Here is a 13,848-nt window from a genome sequence, read left to right as displayed (position 1 = left end):
TTTCTGGGAGTTGCAGTTCAAAAGCATCCGAGTAACAAAGGTTAAGAACCACTGTTTTAGAGGACACAGTTATGCTCAGTTCTAAAATCCTGGATTATTTCAAAAGACTGATCTTGTTGTTAGTAGTCTTTAAATAAAGTTGCATTATGCTGGATCTCTTGCCTGCTTCATCAAAATTCATTTCAAAATGGTTATTAGAAAGAGGCCATCGATGTTCAACAAGTAAGAAGTAGTTTTTACTACTATTTTGTAGAACTCTTATCTTTGTTACTTAACTGCATTGTCCTGCTTCAGTCTGTTATTTAAAACCCACTGCTACAAAATAGTTTGCAGAAATATAGGCTCCACACATTTTCAACAGAAAGGATTAAACTAATTCAATGCTTATCACGGCTAGAACTGAAAGAACTTGTTCCACTGGTTTTGAGTTCCCAAGAGTACTTTGGACTTAGTGGCTGTTGTTGTTGTTTAAACACTAACATCCCCTCACATAGGCTTCTTGAGGGAAAGGAGGCAGGGTAGCTATAAAAACATTCTATGACACAGCAGAGTGATCCACTGTGCAAAGCAAACAAGTTCAAAACCCCTGTTTGGATAGGAGCAAAAAATAAATAAATCACTGGGTTAGGCTCAAAGACTTCTTTCATTCATAGATTTTACAAAACAAGATTTCATTTTCTTGCACCATTAAGAAGATTTCAGATACTACAGGTCAGCAAACCCAGATTTGCTCCCAAACATACAATAAATACAAAGCCCCCACTAATGCTATCCAGCCAACTTCCTGATAAGGGGATATGTATAATGCAGACATTTAAAATATACTTTGAAAGAGAGGCAGATTGCTAGGAAAATTATATTTATAGTTAAAGCCATATCAATCCATGTATCTATTTATGCATCCATACACCCCCACCATACACATACAGATCCAAAGCCCTCTCATTCCCCCGTTTAAGACCCTGGAAAGGAAAACAACATTCTACTTACTTCCGAATAGGAACATAATTCGGTTATAAGGAATGACAAGAGGTGGGGAGAGAGGGAGAGAAGATCAAGAAAAAAAAAGATGAAATCCAGCCTATGCTTTCCTTCCCCTAGGGCTGAAAGAAGTAGAGCCTTTTCCTTCATAGGCTCCGTCCCCCTCTTTCTCATGAAACTAACCAATTATGAGGCAAAAATGTCCTCAAAATGTTTGAACTACAACTCCCATCAGCCCCACCCAGCATGGAATAAGGAATTACAGGAGCTGCTGCCGCTTCATCTATGATGCCACCTAAATTACTCCCCTCCTTGGCTCATCCACCTTCTCTAGTCTGTTCAGTTGTTGTTTATTTTTTAAAAGCAGCTACAAAGTTACTTCATGAAACAATATTAAAGTCCCTATGAAGAAAGTTTTTCCAGCAAATAACGTGTTCCCTAAAAGCAAAGTGGCAAGTGTTTAGACTTTGTGATGAACCATTTCAGAAACCTTACTTCAAAGAAAACAAACCCAAGAACTGCTGCTTTCTACATGCAATCCATTATATTTGAAAGCATACCCAGAATCAAGGTACTGCCTCCTATGCTGGTGGATTACCAGCAACACAGTGGCCATTTGCCAAGCTATTTTAGGGCATTTATGCTCACTGAGTTCAAACGAAGTGTACTTTAACCACCGTTTACCCTCCCAAACACAAGGAAACAGTGATTTAGAGATGTTCATCTGCCCCAGATTTCCATCTCTCCAGCATTTGATTTTTTGGGTTTGTTTTTAGTGCTGATGCTTCTTGAGATGCAGCTATGCCTTTAACTAATCATCAAAGCAAGTCAACACTGGCAAAATCCATGGTTTAAATGTCCTCTACCTTTTCCTGTCAGGCTTGCTTTTTCAAAGTGAATGCATTACAATATATTAGTAGCAAGTTTATTAATAGAACAGTTTGGAGGGATTGTTAAAGCACAACATCGTGATTTTACTCAGACTGGATTAACTCCAGTATCAACAGCTTCTCCTTATGATTTATATTGGATGCATGACAAAAACAATACATTTATGTATCTAGAAGATAAAACACTAAACAGCCAAATAGCCCTGATGTGCAGGCAGTTATCTCCTTGCTCTCCAGAGACAATAAAATTTAAGGAAGCCCTAAGAAAAGATCACGATTTAAAGACATATCATGTTCAAGGTATGGTGCACCAGCTATAAAAACACCCAAGGATAATAAGCCCTTACCTAGAAAAGAAACACAAAAACCAAATGCACCCTCTACCTTGCTTACAATTAGGAACTTGGGCTTTCTAAATATTGTTATCAAACATGTGTTTATTACTTCCAAGGAACACCTGTTAAAGATTTTCACATTCATTCACTGCCAGCATTTCAGTCAATTAAACTAAACCAATCAGTGACATCTTGCAATGCATAGAAGACATTCTGCAATTCCTGAAAGGGTGCTTATACTTTAAGTGTGAGATGGTAAAGTGTAATAATGCAATTAAAGCTATTGTTCCTTGTTGGAAATTAAATATAATGGCTAAAATCCAGTAGTAAGTCACAACTCAAGTAGGTCTATTGATCAGTGGAACTTACGCAAGTGTTGTTGACTCATCAAATACCCACTGATTCAATGCTGCTACTCTAATTGTAACTTGCTACTGTATTTCAGCCAATATACACATAGGATTGCAAATTACAGTATCCCAGAACAGTAGCACGGCTTTGGAAACAAGTAAGTTTGGAAACAAGTAAGAATCTCTCTCAGTAAAGTGACACAATTTTAAAAGGCAGGTTGATACTTTCATTTCTATTTTTTATCTTCACATGCTTGTGGTTCTCATTTTTAGAAGGAAATTTTTAAAAAATTATTAATTTTGGATGAACACGCAGGCAAAAGTCTTCTTTCATGGAGTTCTGTTCATTTTAATTAGAGAGAGAGAGACTGAAAGGATGTTTCTCATTCATTAATGTAGACTATGTCTAGATGGGCAGCATATAAATGCAATAAATAAATAAATAAAATAAAATTAATTGGTATCCCCTGCCCCTTTCCTCCAACGAGGCTGTCTCCTTCTCCCCCACTTTATCCTGACCAAACCCCTGTGAGGTAGGCAAGGTGGAGACAGAGTTCTTAGCCTGAAGTTATTCACTGAGTTTAATGGCTAAACTAAGGGTTGAACCTACATCATCTTAAGGCCCAGCTCAACCCTATGAAGAGTGTTCCACACTGGCTCTCTCATCTGTACAAACTGTGTCAGTGACATGACCTTCAAGTATCCCAAGTCTAACCTCTCTTGTCAATACTGTATGTTAATCAAACACAAATTGTAATCATCTAATGAAACATCAATTGAATAGTCATGCGAATGAAAATTGACTCTAGCTCGCAGCTCTAATTAAATGTAACCCACCATGGTTGCTGTCCATTAAATTGCTAAATAAGCCCTGAGAGAAGTTAGCTACACCCACTTCTCGAAAACTAGGCCATATTTCTATCTAGCTGTGGAATGTGAAAATATTAATCAGCAACTTTATTAGCTGGTCCAGCAAAAAAATAAAAAAATAAAAAAAAGGGAGGATGCAGAAGGAAACCACAAGGTGGAAAGCGGTGACATAATAAGATGCAAGGACAGAGGTGGTCTCTTAAATTCAGACATTTATTTATTTATTTATTTAATTTATATCCCGCCTATCTAGTCGTGGTGGACTACTCTACTCTAGACATGTACTATTTCATACAAAATGCAAAAGAAAACCTGGCTCTCTTATTCAATATGCAGTCAGTAGAATGACATGCAATCCTGATTCCCTGTTGAGAGCATCTTTATGACATATATGTTTGTGACTATGTATTTATGCCATACCTATCATATATTTCAAGGATACACCCAAAGTAGCTTTGATGTGCATCAAAACACATTTTGTATGCAATCAATCTTCATTATTCCTTTGGACATCAATGCCTTAAACTATTCCTAAGGGAAAACAGCAAGGCACAATGCAAACACTATACTGCATGTGTTACTATAGTCTAGCTTTGATGAGATGACTGACAGAAGTCACTCTGAATTAAAGAGAAGCATAATCTAATAGTGAGGCTGCTGAGAAGTACTTAAGAGTATGTACTGCTGAAATATCCGAAACATATAGGAGCATCACTAGGCTATGAATCTTTTTGTCAGGGCTGGGAATCTAGAACACCTCCTAGATTCAGGTCTACCAGCCATCACTACCTTAGTTTTATCTGGATTCAGTTCAGCTGATTCATGTCTAATCTCCATAATCAACTGGGCACTAAATAAACATCCAAACTAGTCAGATGAAAAGAGAGGACAGAATATCCTAGGTACTTCCATATCAACAATAAGATTATACAGTATAGAAAGGTGGAAGTTAATTGAAGTAACTAGAAACATGGTTATCTGGTAATATAGCACACATCCTCCTCAGTTTCCTATGCTTAGAATGAACACTATTTATTGTTGTTGTTTCCAGAGGACATAGGTGTTTTCTTAGAATACACACCTACTGTAGTCAACGATTCCTCTCTCCTTCTTAAACTGACACTCCTGCTGAAATGAAGGCTGTAGAAGCAGCAACCAAATTGCTAGCAATCAAACAAGTACTGTATGGGGGAAGTAAAAATGAGAAAGGAGGGAGAAGTATCCTTGAGTATTGGTCCACTTGAGTAGTAGGAAACTACTCACTTGAACACAGGCCACTGGCTGAAGATCACCAGCTTCTCATTACAGTATAACATACATAAGCCTGAAGATTTCAGCCACCAAGTGGGAGGAGACACAAGTTTTCAACAATGTTCATTACTGTCTGTTCCTCTTCCCAAAAACTTTACAGGGCACATCCATTGCCTCCATTAAAATAGGCTGAATGAATGAATGGGACTTGTTAAATCAACACTTCCGTACACACCTTGAGTCAATGGGTCTATTTTAGTGGAGACTAACAATTGGATTTAATTCTATCAACCTCTGGTGGGTTCATTCTTACCTCTTCTCTACAAAAAAAGGATGCCCGCATGCATCAACTGTGTCAGATTTCTAACCATGAGAAAAACTAGTTACACACATGGATGCTTACTATTTCAAGGAATTGCAGAACTGGCACTGTACCATTTCACTTACAAAAACACAGCTTTGGCATCTTACTTATTAAACATGGTGAAATAAGGACCCAGTCTTTAAACAATGTATCTGAATTAAAAATAAGCAGATATGTAATAGTCATAAAATTTACAATGACACTTTTCCCCCTACCCCCTTTTTTGCAGAAAGGCCTCCAAAGCCATGCACGGAAACGTAATACACAAAATAGGCAAGAGTTTATTTCAGTCCTGCCCACAAGGATTACAAAGCACTGTCCCTAACAGTATCTTTCATTACAACAAATTCATTTTTCATTACAACAAATTACTTGGCACTCCCCACTCCTGGCCATTTGTGATTTGGGAAAGATGTAACAGACTGAGTGCCTCTAAGCATTCACATCATTACTCATCTATTTATTACTTGCATTTTATCCTGCTTTTCTACCTCAGACCTCAAGGTACCACAAGTAACTCTCCTTCTCCATATCATCTTCATAATAATTCTGTGAATTTAGTCAGGTTGAGAGTCAATGACCAGTCCACACTCACAGCCTTCCTACCTTGGGAGGGAACAAGAATCCAGATCTCCTAAATCAGGCTAATCCTGAAACACTGGGTTGCCATCAAAGAAGAAAACAAAGGACTTTCCAAATTAACTCAACAACAAAGTGTAAAAGTGTATGCTTCATTTGGGAAGGGAATACATTCACCTGTGTAGAGATTTTCTTTATTTGCATTTCCACGCATTTACCTACAAAGGCAGTGGCTCCATAGCTGAGCTTGGAAAGCTACTTTAAGAATAAATATAATGACATAGTTAAGTCATCCATGACTGAGCTCTAGTTTGCAAAACATCAGTTCTCCCACTGCTTATTAAGGATGACTTCAGCCATGGGAAAATGCACTTTCTTCTCAAAGTAGCTTTCCATGTTCTGCCCCACAGAAAGTTCACAACCAAGCAGTGGCCCAGATATGACTGACTGATCAGGCAGCCATTCAATGGAGGGGGCAGAAAAGATCAGGCTATTTTAATATAGCCCAGTAGAATATAATGGTTTATATGGCTTAACTGGAATGGAAAAGGGCAAAGTTTTCTTGAAAGAACTGTAAGGCAGGATGTCTGCTTGTAAAAGATGGAAAGGGATGTTAGTCTCCACACCCCTCAATTTCATCTGGGCTAACCTGCAAAGGGCTTCAATTCCTACCACTGTTAATCAGACATTATCCTGATTTACCTGGCTCCCATTTACATAATACAGGGAGTGAAATACCTGCCAAGTAGATGCAATCAACTGGCTAGCATCCAGGCCTTTCGACTACAGCAACTACCTGCATGTATGAATAAACTGTCATGGATCACAACAGAACTTTTATATGACTTCCCATCACATTAAAACATTTGCTTTTCTAATACTGAGTCAGCTCATACATTCAGCTGTGACTCATCAGGTGTCGAGTAATCAAATGATAAGAAAGCAGCTAATGTAAACATATCTGTGAAACAGCCCAAAAAGAGTCTACACCATGACTTTTTTTTCTGACGCACCTGAAATCAGCTGGGTCAAAGAAAACTGGTCTGCTATTACAGGACCAGATTGCCCAAACTGGTTTGGTAACTCATTATAAGAACCCAAGTCTTCTTGTCAGAGTGCACCATCTCACACCACTACATGCACAGTACAAGGCTCATCAACCGCTACACATAAAACAGAGCAACATTTGGTATAATGTATAACATTTGGCGGAATGCCTACTCCCACCAAGGTCTACCCGGACCACCTGCGCGAGTCAGGAGGTGAGGCTGAGAAGCTTGACGCTGAGGGAGGCCCGGAAGGAAAAAAAAACGAAATTAGGCCTTCTCGGCGGTAGCTCCTCGCCTCTAGAACAATCTCCCTCTGGAGATTCGCGTGGCGCCTACACTGGGTACCTTAAAAATCAACTAAAAACATGGATGTTTATTCAGGCCTTCCCTCCAGTCAATACTTGATCTTTTTCCTTTCTTTTATTTTTCTCTATTTATTTTTATTTTATTTTACCTGTTTTGTAAATTGTTATGAAATCATTTAAGTAATAATTTTTGTGTTAATTTGCTGTTTTATGCTGTATTGGAAGCCGCCTAGAGTGGTCGCAAGACCAGATAGGGGGGATATAAATCAAATAAATAAATAAATAAATAAATAAATAAATAAATAAATAAATAAATACATACATACATACATACATACATACATACATACATACATACATACATACATACATACATACATACATACATAAAGTTATTTATCCTGTCCTCCTTCATGAATGGAGAATATGTCTATACGTTAAGATTTGTTATCGCCAGTTTGTGCTTTTGGGAGATCTATACAAATATTTACTCACCCACTGGATGCAGGTGCTGGCACCAGAGCTCTGTGAGTTAGATATCAGAGCCGAAGGTTGGGAGTTCAGTTCTCCACTGTGCATCTCAGAACAGCTCGCTTGTGTGGCCTTGGGCAAACTGCACAGTCCCAGGGTGCCCTCAGAAGAAGGGAATGGGAAACAACTTTTGAGTATTCTTTACCTAGAAAACCCTGAAAAGGGTTACCATAAGTCATTGCAATTCTGTCAGAAAATACAACCCTTTTCTCAGAAAATTGTTGCAGTTGCAAATGTTTTGGTACTCACATGTTCATTTATTTGGTTTGCATCGGAACAACAACAAAAAACAAAAAACAGAAGAAAAGTCAAATCTGATACAATCCCACAAAGAAACCAAAACATGCACTGGCCAATACCCTGTCTAAGTTGTAAGAAATAATTGCTTTTCAAGCATGTGATGCTCTTTTAATTTATATTTAGACACACCTGTTACAAGTAAGAGGTGTTGGCAATATAGTAATCACACTTGCAACCAATTAAGATGGACAAAAGTTGACTCAATCTCTGTGTTGTGTGTGACATTGAGCATGGAGAAAAAAATGAAGTGTAAAGAGTTGTATAAGGATTTGAGAGAGAGAAATTTTGGAAAAACATAATCTGAAGGCTACAAGTCCATCTCCAGTGATCTTAATGTTCCTGTGTCCACTGTATGCAATATCATCAAGAGGTTTACAGCCCATGCCGTGGGCATGGACAGAAGAGCAAAATCAGCCGCCTAGAGTGGTCCAGAGCTGACTAGATTTTATAAATAAATTAAAATAAATAAATAAATAAATTATTGAAAAAATACAACAATGTTGTTCTAATGGCGGATACAGAACCCAGATTAACTTCCAAACAAATTCAAGCTGATCTGCAGACATACGGTACAACAGTGTCAGGTCGCACTATCTGTCACCACCTGAATGAAAAGGGAAGGAAACCCAGGAGGACACCACTGCTGACACAAAGACATGAAAAAGCAAGACTGGAGTATGCCAAAACTTGTGTGACAAAACCACAATCCTTCTGGGAGAACGTACTGTGGACAGATGAGACAAAAGTAGAGCTTTTTGGTCAAGGACATCATGGTATTTTTTACAGAAAAAGAAATGAGGCGTTCAAAGAAAAGAACACAGTCCCTACAGTCAAACATGGTGGAGGTTCAAAGGTATTTTGGGGTTGTTTTGCTGCTTCTGGCACTGGATGCCTTGACTATGTGAATGGTATCATGAAATCTGATGATTATCAAAGAATTTTGGGGCACCATGTAGTAGCCAGTGTCAGAAAGCTGCCTCTCCACCAGAGGTCATGGGTCTTACAGCAGGACAATGACCCAAAACACACTTCAAAAAGCACTCAGAAATGGTTACAAAGTAAGTGCTGGAGAGTTCTGAAATGGCCAGCAATGAGTCCAGATCTGAATCCCATAGAACACCTGTGGAGAGATCTCAAAACAGCATTTGGGAGAAGGCATCCTTCAAATCTGAAGGCCCTGGAGCAGTTTGCAAAAGAAAGGTGGACCAAAATTTCAGTAGAGAGGTGTAGGAAACTCATTCACGGTTACAGGAAGCGATTGATTTCAGTTATTTTTTTCCAAAGGGAGTGTGACCAAATAGTTAAGGGTGCCAATAATTTTGGCCAGTGCACTTTTGGGTTTCTGTGTGGAATTGTATCAGATTTGACTTTTTCTCTCTCTCTCTCTTTTTTTTTTTTTTGTCGTTCCAACGCAAACCAAAGAAATGAACATGTGAGTACCAAAACATTTGCAACTGCAACAATTTTCTGAGAGAAGGGCTGCATACTCTGACAGAATTGCATGGGTGCCAAAAATTTTGGCCATGACTGTACTGTTCAGCCACCTTTCTTTTTTTAAAGGCAGAGTTTGTTTTCAGAAGAGAGCGGTTGTAATCAATTTAAAAACACTGTGGTAGCAAAGCTATTTTTTAAAAAGAAAAAGAACTCTCTCGTAGCATAAAATAACACGGGACACAGCTGCAAAAATTCCTGCGCAAGCTTCATTTAAAATGAACCGCCACGCTCCTGCGCAGCTAGCTCCCTTGCATTTCAATGGGGCGTCAGCAAGGGGACTTGGGGGGGAGGGGGTTGTGCCCAATGGGTCGGACCACTCGCTCCCGCCCCCCATGGAAGCACTGAAAATCTGTCATCGAAGGCCGCAAAACAAAGCCCCTCACCTTGGCCAGGGTCTGCCTTTGCGATGTCCCCCTCACCTGAATCTCCTCCCCTTCCATTTCTTGGAGAGCCTCAATAATCGGGCTGTTCTTTTGCCCCACCCGCTCCGCCCCTCTTTCACCTCCTCTCCCCTCTGGCGGCGGGACTCGACCTTTCTTTCGTTCAGCTGAATGGTTCCAGATGGGGAACAAGCCCGGCCACCCGTCCCCTCCCCGATCCCCCGCACGCCGTGTCCGCCCCGTCCATTCCCAGGCGTTCCTTCAGCTTCCTTTGTGCAGGGCCGGCTCTTCCCGGCTACACCGCCGAGAAGCCAAGGCAGTTCAACGGACGAGGACGGCGGCAGAAAATCAGCTCTATAGCAGAGGGGTAACAGGCTCGGGGGGGGGGGTAGGGGGTGTTGTTCGTGTATATGTGACATTTGAGAAGCAAAGGCGAGGGCGCGCTGACATCCCCCCCCCCCGCCTGCGAAGAAGGGACAGAGGGCGATCTCCTCCCTTCCACGCCCCCCCCCGCCATGGATACAGCCGGTGGGCGGGCGGGGGGGTCGAGGAGGGCGGGGAAGCGAGCGCCAGGAATCGATGCCCTTTGCTCCTCCAGCAACTTCCCAACCAGGAGAAGAAACAAAAGGCACCAACTTCTGGAAGTAGCGGCGCAGAAAAATCAAGCCCGGGGCGACGAGACCGGCGACCGAACCGCCCAGCGGGCGCACACCTCCGCTTTAGCGCCAGCGGATTTCCACGACGGAGTCCCTCGCCCGCACAGCAACGCCCCCCCCTCCGTGCCGCCGCCGCCCCAAACCCACACCGCGCGGACTTCTCCCCCTCCGGCCCACCAGCCCGAGGGCGCTTTCCCCGGCGGACCGGAGCCGCCCCCCCCAGTCCAGTTTCCGAGCGAGTGCCCTCCCCCCCGAGCCCCCTCCTTCCCATTGTTCGCGCCGCTCCGTGCGCTCCGCTCACCGTGCGCGCTGCTCCTCTCGGGTTCTGGCTGGCGGCTGTGGCGGCGGCCGCCGGTGGCGCAAAACAAGTCGAGTTGGGGCCGCCGGAGGGTCCGAGCCATTAAAGGTTCCAGGAGGAGGAGGAGGAAGAAGAGGCAGTGGCCGTGCGAGGAGAGGGAGGGGGCGGGAGGCAGGGGGAGCCGCGAGGGAGCGAGGGAGCCACGGTCGCCATGGCTAAAGCACGCTCGCCCAGAGGGAAAGGAACCCAGGCGCCCGCCGGCGGGAAGACAGGCACGGGGCCCCGCGACGGCCCGGGAAGCAGGAAAAGGGCGCCCCCGCGGCTGGTGCTGCTGCCGCCGCGGTCCTCGCCCTGATGGTTCCTGCCGCCGCCGCCGCCGCCTCTTTCTCCTCCTCCTCCTCCTCCTCCCACCACCAGCCCGGCCCCCGCCCAGAGGGGAGGCGGAGAGGGGAGCCGCGGCGGCGGCGGTGAAGAGCCCCCTCCAGCGTCCGCGCAGCGCCTCCTGCCTCCCTGGCCCGGCTCCTGCCCCGCCCCCCTTCGCCGCTTCTCACACAGAAGCCGGCCTCGCGCGCTCGGCTCGGGGAGGGTCCCGCTTTTTCGCCAAAGGAACGGGGTGGGGGTGCGAAGAGACACACACACCCCTCCTCCTTGTCGGCGAGAGGCGAAAGCTCTTACACACCAGAACGGCCGGTTATATATTTTCTTCTAAGTATGCCTTCAGGGGCCATCTCTGTGTGTGTGTGTGTGTGTGTTTGTGCGTGGATTGCGCGCGGATTTGCGCGCCTCCCCGGCCCACAGAGGCGTGGCGGAGGTCGCAAGTGTTCAGAGGTCGCGAAAACAGGAGAGGTTGATGCGTGAGTAAAAAACCCGGCTCACATGAGGAACAAAAAGAAAAGGGAAGCCTAATGGTCAGGGCTGAAGTGGGGCGGAGCCACCTATCTCGAATTGTGCACTACTCCGCGGAGGAAGGTCACACCACAGAAGAATCCCTCGCCAGTTTGTTTCGCTGGGGCGCTCCTAGGCGAGGTGCTTCTGGCGCAGTTGCTTTGGCCTCCTTCACGGTAGCCTCTAGGATCTTCCATTTCGCAGTCTCCGTCCTGCGTTTTCCTTTCTGTGCTTCCAATGGACAGCTCCTGCCGCTATCAGTCAAAAGGCGATGAGTAGGCGCCGATGCTTCCCTTCCATGAAGTGTTTACCTCTTTGTATGTGTGTGTGTGTGTGTGTGTGTAGTGCGAAGAGGAGGTGGGAAAACATAGAAGCAACGCACAAGGAGGATTTCTCTCTGGACTTCCTTAAAATTGCGAGAACAAAGAAGGGCAATTTCATGGTAAAAGCACCTTTTCCTCAGGCAGTGGTAAAATATGCCTACCAGATAAAATGTGTTAAGGAGGAAAACTTAAGAGGAGCTGGGCAATTGGGGGGGGGGGATGAGGTTAGGAAGTGTACTGACTAGAAGCACCCACAGCATGTTCTCTTTTGCAACGAATATATCTTCTGCAAGGGATCCTACAGAAACTGATCAACCAGCCACAAATCTGGTATCAGAAACCACAATGCACAGAATCCTGTCTCCAACCATTTTAGTCTACCAGGTTGCTCTGTGAAAGATTTAAAAGTCACTGTCTTAGAACAGAATCATTACGAATCAAGAATACAGAAGGAAACAGCTGAGATAAAATTTATAGGCAAGATGGAAAACCATAGAAATGGATTGAATATAAGCCTAGGTTTCTGAAGCCATTGCCAATTGTAACCCTTCTACTGTTAGTATCTACGCCACTGCCATTTTCTTCATTACTACCATGTCCATCTTTCATCACAAGGCTTCAGGATAAAAATTGTCTGTACCCCCTATATTAACACACATGATTCCTGGGTTAACTTCTTTCATTCATTCTTTACCCTTTTGAGGTTAACATCTTCAACCCCCTCAACCCCTCCTCTCTTTCTCTCTCTCTCTCCCCCCCCATCTCTGCTCAGACCTGGTGTCTGTTTTCTGTTTCCCTGAACTGTTTTTACAACAGGACTGTAAAACAAACATAGGTCTAATTAGTGCATGTAGCGAATGAACATTTAGAATGTGAAACTGATGTTTCATATACATTTCATTTCAATTTGTTTCTTAATTTCTGATGAAGCGGACGTGTCGACAAAAGCTTACATTAAAATGGCCACATGTTTTTGTCATTTTTGTTTTCTTTCTTTGGATTTTGCCTGATGTTCTTTCTGCAAGAGATGTTACTGTTCTATGCTGGCACATACAGTTTTCATGTAGAAGTTGCCATTATCAAGTCCCTGTATGCTGAGGAAAATTTTTTGCTCCAGTCCTTGGACAGCCACTGCTTGTCATTGTTGACAATACAGTAGTAGGCTAGATGAACAAAAACAAAAGTCTGACTTGATATAAGGCAGCTACCTATAAACAACACATTGCATAGACAAGGATCTGGATTTGCTTTTTCACTGATTAGTGGTTGCCAACATAGCCTCTCCATCCGTCCAGTACCTTGTAAAAATAATTGTAAGATAAAAGTGGATATTAGACCATTTAAAAAGCACAGCCATAAGCTAGGTTTCAGTCCCGTACAGCTCTTCCCCAGGCTGGGTACTACAGAGCAGTGGATGGTGTAGAAATAATGTAAAAAGTTCTGAAAATGATGGCCAAATAAGCTTGACAGGGGCTGAAGACTCAGAAGCACAGGTTTCAGATTCCACCTTTAGTGGCCTTGATTGGTATGTCTATCTCAATCTTGTCAGTTGAAGGACTGCCAGTAATTTTTCCTTCTCATAAAAATAATGCATTTGGGATTTTTCAGCAGTTTAATTCTGAACATCACCTCTTTATTTGTTGTTTATTCAGGATTTTCTTTAACACATCTCTAACAATATTATCCTGGCCTTTGCAGGGAGGTTAAACACAACCCCAAATATGCATTACAGAGAATAAGCAATCTTGCCGGGTGAGGCCAAAAGTCCATTCATGCTGCAGTTCAGTACATACACACTCTGAACTAAGTCAGGACATACATACCTCCAAGAAGAGAAGGACTGTGGCACAACTTTTGTACCCGTTGTCTCTTCCTCCCTAATAGAATTCCAGATGCTTGCAGACGAGGCTTTCATGTACAGCTGTGGATGTTTATAGGAAGTCCAGGCAGCAGTAACTTCAGTTTGTTGACCTTGTGTGTTCTTTTGTTTGTCGAATCTCTTGCCTT

The 13,848-nt window shown here is 43.2% G+C and overlaps 1 protein-coding gene across 5 annotated transcripts in view; it reads right to left on the bottom strand.

The window, feature by feature from the left end:
* Nucleotides 1-10,773, bottom strand: part of FARP1 (FERM, ARH/RhoGEF and pleckstrin domain protein 1) — a 239,662-nt gene extending 228,889 nt beyond the window's left edge. For 4 of the 5 annotated variants that reach the window (XM_072994671.2, XM_072994672.2, XM_072994673.2 and 1 more), the window contains exon 1: nucleotides 10,637-10,773. The gene's annotated coding sequence lies outside the window, so the exon portion shown is untranslated. Of the gene's footprint in view, nucleotides 1-7,469; nucleotides 7,593-10,636 lie in introns of those variants that run through there. The other variant, XM_078391401.1, reaches the window with a different exon arrangement.
* Between the last annotated feature and the right edge of the window lie 3,075 nt (nucleotides 10,774-13,848).

Source organism: Pogona vitticeps, chromosome 3 (genome assembly GCF_051106095.1).
Source record: "Pogona vitticeps strain Pit_001003342236 chromosome 3, PviZW2.1, whole genome shotgun sequence".
NCBI lineage: Eukaryota > Metazoa > Chordata > Lepidosauria > Squamata > Agamidae > Pogona > Pogona vitticeps.
This window is presented reverse-complemented; position numbering and strand designations above follow the sequence as displayed.